Source organism: Girardinichthys multiradiatus, chromosome 23 (assembly GCF_021462225.1).
Source record: "Girardinichthys multiradiatus isolate DD_20200921_A chromosome 23, DD_fGirMul_XY1, whole genome shotgun sequence".
In the NCBI taxonomy this organism is placed as follows: domain Eukaryota; kingdom Metazoa; phylum Chordata; class Actinopteri; order Cyprinodontiformes; family Goodeidae; genus Girardinichthys; species Girardinichthys multiradiatus.
This window is the reverse complement of record NC_061815.1, coordinates 51,582,843-51,593,103: the sequence shown is the minus strand read 5'-3', so window position 1 is coordinate 51,593,103 and position 10,261 is coordinate 51,582,843. Positions and strand designations below refer to the sequence as shown.

The window sequence follows — 10,261 nt, the reverse complement described above, 5'->3', positions numbered from 1 at the left end:
TAATCTGAGCTGTGTTCCTACCAGTGCTCTGCTGTAGTGTTTCTCTTTTTTCTGATTTATGTGTTTTTGGAATGACGGATCTGTCTTTCCTGCTGCCTGTTTGTTGATCCTCGTTTTTGTGGATCTTTTTGATTGTTTCAGATGTATTTTAAGAACTTTATCTTTGGTGTACAACTTAGGATCGCAGGCTAGTCGGACTCACAGTTCTGAGTCTGTGACCTGGAAGAACGAGCAGCAGATCCGGTGCAGTTTCCCCTTGACAGATCAGTCTGATGATGGAAAATAATCCGTCCAGGACGCTCCGCCTTGTCAGAAGAGGTCACCTGTTGACCTTTAACCCTACCTAGACAGAAGGCTGCAGGGACTAACAATAGAGCATGAACACTATTACACTGTAAAAAGAGAGATGCCCAATAAGTTATCATAACTTGTTTCTATTATTTGCTTCCACTCAAAATAACACATTATACAATTTCAATTTTTTTTCATGAGTTTTTGGTGTTGCAACTCAAAGTTTTGAGTAAGTTGAATGAAATGAATATTTGAATGTGTCAAAATAACTCATCAATATGAGTTTAAAAAATAGTGACCGGATCAAACTGGATCTCAAAAACTCACGATGGTGGCAAAATTACTGCGCGGTACAAAGTAGTGCTGAGAAATTGGTCTTAATCTGATAAACGGCTGATAATTATGATGTAATTATGTAACATTTGAGGACGTGCTCCAAGATGTTGTATTTGCCCGTTAATATTAAAATAGCAACATCAGTTTAGCACACTGAGGACGGTGAAAAGAGAAGCGGCGGAGGAATACTTTTCGTCAGGAGCATTAGCAAGCTGTATTGGGTCAAAGAGCTGTTCGCCTGAGGAGTAGATGATGCAGTAAGGTAAGTCGTTACATTTGTTCGAATTTTAGTCCAACCTAAGTTGTAAATTGGATATAAAGAAATTAATTTCTTCACATGTGACATTGATATGTGACACATAATACTTCTACAAAAAATAGTTAGTGCCAGTAAAGTTAAATGAGGTGAACCTAGCTTAAAGATTTCAGTCTTACAGAAGAGCATGTATGGCATTTGGGGAGTAAACTAGATTCTGAAGGGACTTTTGGGGACTAGGCTTTATTTCTAAACTGATTTTTCACGCGTGTTATTACATTTTCTTTAATCTCGTGACATACTGTAGTTACTAGCATACATAAGCCTTGCTTTCAGAGGTGAGCTGTACATTCCCGCGCATAGCGGGCACACGTTCAAGAATGGAGCAGAAGATAAAGGTGCCATTTATATCCTTTGCACATGAAGTTTTAAGGGTGTAAACTGAATAATGTTGCGTTTCTAATGTTCGTGTACACCACAGCAGCGCGCTTTTTATCTGAAAATGGCACGTTTTTAAAACTGGTTCCAGAGTAGGATTTGTGCACAGAGATTGAATTAAAAATGTTGTCGTGTGGATGTTTCAACGAATGTATCTTTCACACATACTCATTCTAGCGTAGTTATATAAACTGTTTCATAAAGGCTAAATTTGCAGTTATGCTATGTGCATAAAACTTACTTTTGTTCAGCTTTTTTGCAATATGTGGTTAAAAACGTTTTTTAATTAAAATAGTTTGCTCTATTTCCAAATTTCAGCTTATGTGATTTTCTAAATTGTTGTTAAGATCTGATATAACAGAAGGGCCTATGATGTCAGCCACAAATAGAGATGTCTATTATATTAGGAACTGAAAAATATCCTGTTCCTCACCTTTCTCTTAATATTTCTGAGAAATTTGGTTGTACTACTAGATTTACATCTGGTCAACATGTCAAGTCAATATATTGATGGGTTTTATACCACGCTCTTTCTAATAAATTATTTTCTGTGTTCTAGATGCAGTTTGATCATTGAACTTTGGCTACAACTGTGGATGAAGTGGAGTTGTAAGTTCTGCAGTTTTTCTACTTACAGTGAAAGAACAATAGTAAGCCATTAGAAAAGAAGTCATGAACATGGAAGGCAGGCCTTGAGTTGCATTTACCCCAACTGTCTAACTTTGCTCCATTCACACGTGGAATTTGCTAAACATATCAAAGAACATAAAAAAGGATTAAATTTAGTCGCTAAACTGCGTTGTGAGCTTTGCACTTTTTCAGCAGCAACAAACATTAAACAATATTTTCTTCATTTAAAGAGACATTTGAGGACCCAAGAGACTGTAAATTGTCCATTTGTGGGGTGTTCTTTCAAGTCAAGGGTATTCTCAACTTTTACTGCCCACAAGAGTCGATATCATCACACTGCTACATTTGTTGATTTAAAAAAATTGTGTGTAAAGACTGACTGTCTGAAATGTTTAAAATAACATGTTAATTTGCTCTTTATTTCAGTCTCTTTCTCAGGGTGCAATACTTGAAAATAAGACTTTTTCAGCTCCTTTGCATCTTACATTCAGTCAATTTGAAATTTCAAGAAGTAAATGAAACTAAAGCTGTAGTTTGTAAATGTTAAAGCAGTGAATTGCTCAATTTTTTTTCTAGATGCACACTTCTTGAATTAAATATTAAAATACTGAGTTATTTTCTGCAAGTTACTTAGATTAATAATTGTAAATACCATTAGATCAGCTTATAACAGAATAGGTCCAGCTCTCCTTTTACTGAGAATTCCTTAAAAAAATCAAGTGGAACTATCATCTCTCTTACAACTTAATTTATCTCATCTTGTGAGGCATGTGTCCTGTTAAAGTACACTCTTCAGCATCTTGCAGCCTCATACAAACTACCCCTCACTGGTAAAATGTTGTTTGTATTCAGGGCCAGGGCTTTGTGATGTATTGGGGGTGGGGTAACACATTGTTTCTACTGATATTTTTACACTTCTAATGCTTTCTTTGTTCCTATTTTTAGGTCAAAGACCACAATGCTTATGCGAGTCATTGTGTCCGAAAAAGGGATCAGACGTCTTGCAGTTGAGGACATCCCTGGAAACATCGAGGAACTGAACCAGGTACTGCGAACCAGCCTTGGTCTGAGAGGGGGATTTATCTTACAGTTTGAGGATCCAGATTTCAACAATCAGTTGTGCAACCTAACAGACATCAAAGACCTTCCTAAGGAGCGAGCGACTGTAAAAATAATATTCACAGCAGATAACTATCTGGAAAAGTAAACAAAATTGAACCATGGGGATGAAGAACCTGCCATGTTGTAGTCAGTACTTGTCCGACTAAAAAAAGAAACGTATATATCTAAATATATTTATATAAATAGAAATATATATAGATATATATATCTATATATATATATATATATATCTATATATATATAGATAGATATATATCTATCTATATATATAGATATAGATATATATATCTATATATATATATATCTATATATATATATAGATATATATATATATATATAGATATTATATCTATATATATAGATAGATATATATCTATATATATAGATATATATCTATATATATATATATCTATATATCTATATAAAGATATATATATATATATGAGATATATGATCTATATATATATCTATATATATATATAAATATATATATAGATATATAGATATAGATAGATATATATCTATCTATATATATAGATATAGATATATATATCTATATATATATATATCTATATATATATAGATATATATATATATATATAGATATTATATCTATATATATAGATAGATATATATCTATATATATAGATATATATATATATATCTATATATATATAGATATATATATATATATATATAGATATTATATCTATATATATAGATAGATATATATTTCTATTTATATAAATATATTTAGATATATACGTTTCTTTTTTTAGTCGGACAAGTACTGACTACAACATGGCAGGTTCTTCATCCCCATGGTTCAATTTTGTTTACTTTTCCAGATAGGCCTCATATATTTTAATAATTTTCTGTACAAACAGAAGTAAGTTGTAAGTGAAGGTGGTATTCAAATAAATTATTTAAAAATGTTTTTGAAGTTTGGTTATTTGTGATAGTTGAATTCAGTGTTTTCTTAGGAATCTGCTAAGCTTGCCATTATAAGTTCAGACCAGTAATGAAAATAGAAAATGGTAGTTAACTGGAATTTCAAATTCAAGTTCAATTGCTGCCTTATAAACATGAGTTAAAGTAACTTACAGAGGTAAGCAGTATAGAAAGATTTATTTAAAAAATTAGTTAAATGGATGTATAATTGTACTTTCTTTTGACGAAACAAAACATGTTTTAACAATGGTGTGATACAGTGAGTTAACTCAAAGTAACAAGTTCAAACAATAACTAATCATTATTGAAAAAATTGGTATAACTGGGTTTTGTGAGTTGAAATGGCACATAATTGTATGTTACTCTAACAAGAAAAACTAAGTTTTTTGTATTGGATAATACAAAATCAGCAGTAAACTCTACTCAGAGTATCAAGTTAAAACAAGAAATGATCATGAATCCAGTATCCTAAACAACTTATCTTTCCAAATTTAAAAAACTCTTATCTTGAAGTTGAATTAATGTAAATTTTTAAGGCAGCAATTGAACTAAAGTTTTTAAGTTGAACTACCCTAATAGTTTTTACAGTGTAGGATTTTGTCTAACTGAAATGTTGAAGTTGATGAGTCCAGATGATCCAGAAGCTGACAGAAAGACTAACGATTACAGGACAGATTGGATTTGATCAGGAACCTCATATATTAAAACCCTGCAGTCTTTCTCTGCTTGAGTTCACTCCATTATCAGCTGAGTTTATTCAGCCTGAGTTCATCCTTTGCAGCTGATAAATCGATCCGCCCCACAGTGGGCTCTTTAGGAGCTGTTTCCACTCATTGAGCACATCGTTAGTCGATTCCCTGATCATCCACAGCTTCGGTAACGGAGCATCAGCTGCTCTCCAGTCGGGATGAACTCAACAGGATCTGTTTTTAATTTCTTTGTGTCTCTGAAGAAGAGTTTGGGATGAGTACAAACCAACCTGCAGGTTTATTAATATCCGAAGAGCTCAGAATAAAAAACCTACCTGACGAGTTTGATGGTTAAATAATGAAAGCAGTTTCTGGGAACGCAGCCTGAAGGGCTTTCAGATGAAACCTGTTTGTGTGTCTCTGTGGCGTTAATGTTGCTGCATCTCTGGGTTTCTGGGCCTTCAGACAAAGGCAGAGCTTCATTATTTTTAGGCTATTTTACTGTTGACCTGACTTCTGTTATCTCTTTTCATTTATTCTAAAATATTATTTCATTACATTTTTAAAATCTAATTTCACATCAGCTTTATTTGAATATCTGGTACAAGAAAAAGGCACAACGTGCTGCAAAACAATGAAATAATCTTTCATATAATCACGAAGTGAGGACACCCATAATATCAAATGTGGTAACATTAACTCAGAAAACACAATAAATACAGTTTAGAGAGGAAAAAAATATAACTTTAATATAGCTAAAGAAAGTATAGAATGGTATTAATATTATGTTGGTAACTAATCAATGGTCAGATCTAGACTAGTTAGTATTGCCTGTTTTTGTGAATTAACTTTATTGTCTTGTTTGAAGCAATTATTGGATTTCATCTTCTAATTTTGTTGTGTAGATCATTTTTCCTTAGTTCTTCTACACAGTAAATGAGGAAAGTTACCAGCTGTTCAGCTCACCTTCATCCTGATGTGGACAGATGTGAGCAGATGCTTCTGGGCCATTGTAATGGCCCCATACGGCCAGCAGGGGGCAGGCTGCGAGTCTAAGGAGAAGCTGGAGGAACATCAGCGGAAGCTCCTTTGTTTTAACAGAAATTATGAGGTCTGAGGTTACATTCTTACCAAACAGCTGATTTACACACAATCTGTGTTTAAAATATTTAAACAAGTTCCAGAATAAAAACCTTCTTCAGTGATTTGTTCTGGAAAAACAAAAGAATCAAATATTTTTTATGTAAAGTCAGAAAGTGAAAAACAAATACAATTCAATTATCAAAACACTTTTCTGTGTGATTTGATCCTTATGTTTTTAACATAAAGATTTGTTAAAAGCCTTAAAATTTTTGTTATTTTCCTTTGTACAATAAAAAACTCCAACAAATCCAAAATGGGCAGATGAATCCCAAGGAGCTTATTATATGAATCTCAACACAACTACATAGAAAATACAACATACGATTCAATCTACTCAAACAATTAAAGAATGTATTAAAATAAATTAATGTGTCTTATTTCTGTGTCTAAAGCTTTTGACTGTTTTAATCACAGTTAGCTGTTTTTTAAACTTAGTAACATAGAGGGGTGCCTTTTTACATGGTGAGACACCAGGCTTTCTGCAATGCTTGCCAGATCATGCGGGTAAAATGGGGCTGTAATGTATGATTCCCATTTGGTGTCAGTAACGGTGTTAGGTAAGGACGAATCTTATCACCTGCACTTCTTAGTTTGTTTAGAGATGAGCTACGAGACTGAAAACATGTGACACTGGATGTTTTATTGGATATCTATTAGAGAATCATTTTATGTATGCAGATGATTTTGTGGTTATTAGTCCATCAAATGCAGGTCTTCAACAGCTGTTGAATATCTGTACTATGTATGGTGTACACTCCAGATGGGCTGAAGTCGGTCCTTGAGGGCCGGTGTCCTGCATGTTGTTTCCCTGCTTTAACACACCTGATTTCCATTTAAGGCTGATTAACAGGCTTTTGCTGAACTACCATCACCTGAATCAAGTGTTTAAAGCAGAGAAACATCTAAAACATGCAGGACATCCGCCCTCAAAGAACAACGTTGGACACCCCTGGTGTCCAATGCCTGTAAGAATGCTGTTTTGATCTGTCTGACAAAAGAGATGATTGGTGTCAATAAGAAAATTACATATCTTGGTCATTTCATCACAGAGGACCTGACAAATGCTGATGATATTAGCAGGGAGTGTCGTATGTTTTACGCTCAGACCAACATTCTCACACGAAAATTTAGTTTGTGCTCGGATGAGGTAAAATCTCTTTCTAAAGCATACTGCACGCCACTATATACTGCACCCTTGTAGTCATGGAGTAAGATAACTGTCAAAAAGATGTATGATTCTAACCATTCATATCCGTATTTGTATGTCAATAAAACTGTTGGACACAAAATTCTGTTGTCATAAACGTGAGTGTGGGAAATCGTGCGGGTTAGGATTGTTTTTGTCAGTATGAATCTAAAAACTGAGAGTGCAAAGTCTTGTGAATACAACTCTAGTTTCTACGACATCACAGGAAGGAGAAATTGAACCACGATTTCACCAAACTCAACACGCTAAAAATTCAAAGATGGCTAACAACAGTGGACCGGGTGGAGCTACCAGCTCAGGTGAAGCATCGCATGTCAAGCCAATAACGTGTCTATCCAGTATTTATTGTAACAAATTGTACTATCTTAAATAATATACAGTTCTTGGACTCACAGACTTACTGCTAGCTTGCAAGCTAACACCATGCCATCTGTGGCTACAAGCAGTGGCGCTGGAATGGACCACTTTCTGGTTCCAGCAGATAGTCACGTGGGCTGGACCTGCTTGTGCTGAGAGGCTGTGACGGATCTCTCTCTCTCCCTCTGGCGCTCTTGCTGTTTAGAGACAGACAGGCATCCGCAAAAACACACGCAGCGTGATATATATACTTACATGCGCAATGAAATCGGAAACGCAAAAAACACCCCTCTCCAGTTAACATGATTGACTCAATTAATGTGCAACACCAGACATTTCAGCGCAAAGTTGTCAAATTCTGGGAAGAGTTGATGCCAATATGTACGTATAACACCTGCAGTCTTTTTAACTCACCAAAACTGCAACTAGTTCATTATCAGTCTGTCATCCATGCGTGATCCAAAGGCAGCTGCCATCTGCAACAGCACCGCGCACCGATGGCAGGTCGTTATGTGGAAATGAAAAGAACAGCAACGACCTTCTCTGTTCGTGTGAACATCTTTGAAATAAAAGAATAAAACAATCAGAACCTCTTGCAGCCTGTTAGGGTTGTTTCGTTTTCTGAATGCAACGCCAGTCAGAAACGGCCGTCACATAATCTCTCCGGACACCAAGACGCATGAAACCGTTTTTAATGAATGAAGAGCTTCTATTTTACTTTTTCTTTTATTAAAGACAATTTGTTAATATGAAAAACTGGTAAAACAGGTAAAAACGGTTGTTTTGTCATCAGAAGTTCTGCAAAAACTGTTCAACAACATACCGGCAAAACAGAAGACAATTATTTATTTTATTTTATAATTTTCTTTATTTTTATAAAACAATATTACATCTGATTGTCATGATTCCAGCCCTTCAGCTCACCTTGACTGTGCTGATTACTCATTACTTTGAGAAATTCTCAAATGTTTCTTAGAATGACGTCACTAGGAGCTACTTTGTGTCTCAGGGTACTTTGGGAATATGGGTCCTGGTGTAGTAACTATAACATGGAATGGGTTTGAAATTTGGAGCTTACATCATCAGGAAGTTGCCGCACAGCGAGGAAATAGAAGTATGGCCTCACATAGTTTACCCCCGCTATTTTTCAAATGTAGGAAGAAGGATGAACAAATCTAATGCTAACAAATAACCATTACCGGCATCAAAGGTCCAGTGGTTGCATCTACCGTTGGTTGAACCGATATTCTCAGCACAGACTAGGTTCTATCGCATGCCAAGGGACTATGCACTGTTTCAGAGCCACCGAAGGCAGCTGTAGCTTCACTGTACAAACATGCTTCTGCAGTGCCCATTTTAAATGAGGTACGAATATGTGCCTATGCTTTGATTTGAGTAGAAACCGTGGTTTTCACAGACCCATAATTTAATGCATTGTCTTGATTTCCTGCCTTCTGTTTTCCTTCTGTGTTTGTACACACTAAACAAACTAAGATACTTGAGACGACGATTGAAAGGTACAGATAATTGTTATCCTTTCTTCCATTTACATGATATTTAATATGCATTGCTGCTGGCCTTAAAATGCTGCTCTGTAGAAAAGGTAGATGCAGTGCAAATGTTTACCCAACTAAGGGGCTGCTCTAAATGAAGACTAAATAGTCCAAAGATTAGTTGTTCTGCTGTTGTTCCCATCATCCATCAGCCTGGAGAAGTCACACCATAAAATGATGGCAGGTTCTCTAAAGCGTGGTGAGTCGACGTGTTTAACAAAAGACAAAGTTACAAAGCTAGGCATGGATGGAGAATGGCAAACAGTGCAGGACATGGACAGGCTTGGCATGAACAAACACTATACGCCCGCAAGGAGGAAACAGAGCAGAAGCATGGGACAGGTGAAAACCAGGTGACTGATGGGCATGGAGCAGGTGGACAGAGCGAAGCTGACTGTGGGCCGACTGTGGCAGGGCATGGGAACCAAAACATGAATGACCTGAGTAGAGATGCGAGGAAGCATCTAACCAAAGGAAAATCTTACAAATGCAACGGAGTATAAAATGCACCATAAACATGAGCTAAAGCACTACCTGGAGAACATAATCAGGATCAGAGGAAAAACCCAAATTGAAACTCAAACACCTAAAAATCATAAATTTAAAGGGTCAAGTTTTAAGATGCATTTTCTGACAGCAGCAACAAACAATAACGAGAACAGCTTTGAGTAAAAGTATTTTATGTGAAACCAGACATCAGGAAAGAATCCAACAGATTCAAGACAAACCAGCAGAGAGCAATCTCAAAAAGTATTCCAACCCACAAATTCCTGCACATTTTATCTTGTTCCAGGTATAAACATTAATGTGCTTTATTGGGACTTTATGTCACAGAGAAACACAAATTGCAGAACTGGGAAGAGGAAGGAAATGATTCAAAGCCCTCTACTCTCTCAGAACTAAGACATTTAGTTGTATTTGTTTCCTTGAATCTGATGCCCCTAAATAAACTCCAGGGCAGTCACTTCCCTTCGGATGTTAATTATTCCCACAGTTTGTAATTCAATCACTGGTTTTCTACGGAGTGAACTTTGGGCTCATTCTTCTTTCAGGTTCTTCGGCCCACCACAAAATCCCATTCAAGCATTTAATGGAATATTTAAGGAAGGGACAATATTCTGGGAACTGAGAGCAGCAATAAATTCCATAAAGGTATAGACTTAGGTGAGGATGGTTTTACTTCAATAGCCTATTAAAGCAGATTTTTCCTCAGAACAAATATTAGGTTGATTTCCATCTAATTTAGGTTTAGTGATCTTTAACTAAGAGAAGTGCTCACGTGTTTCCC

General features: G+C 35.7%; 1 long non-coding RNA gene across 1 annotated transcript; it reads left to right on the top strand.

The window, feature by feature from the left end:
• Nucleotides 1-362: 362 nt before the first annotated feature.
• LOC124860878 lies at nt 363-3,144 on the top strand. The gene is made up of 3 exons (XR_007036478.1): nt 363-889; nt 1,881-1,930; nt 2,897-3,144. It is a non-coding gene; the product is annotated as an uncharacterized LOC124860878 (long non-coding RNA).
• The last annotated feature ends 7,117 nt before the right edge of the window (nt 3,145-10,261 follow it).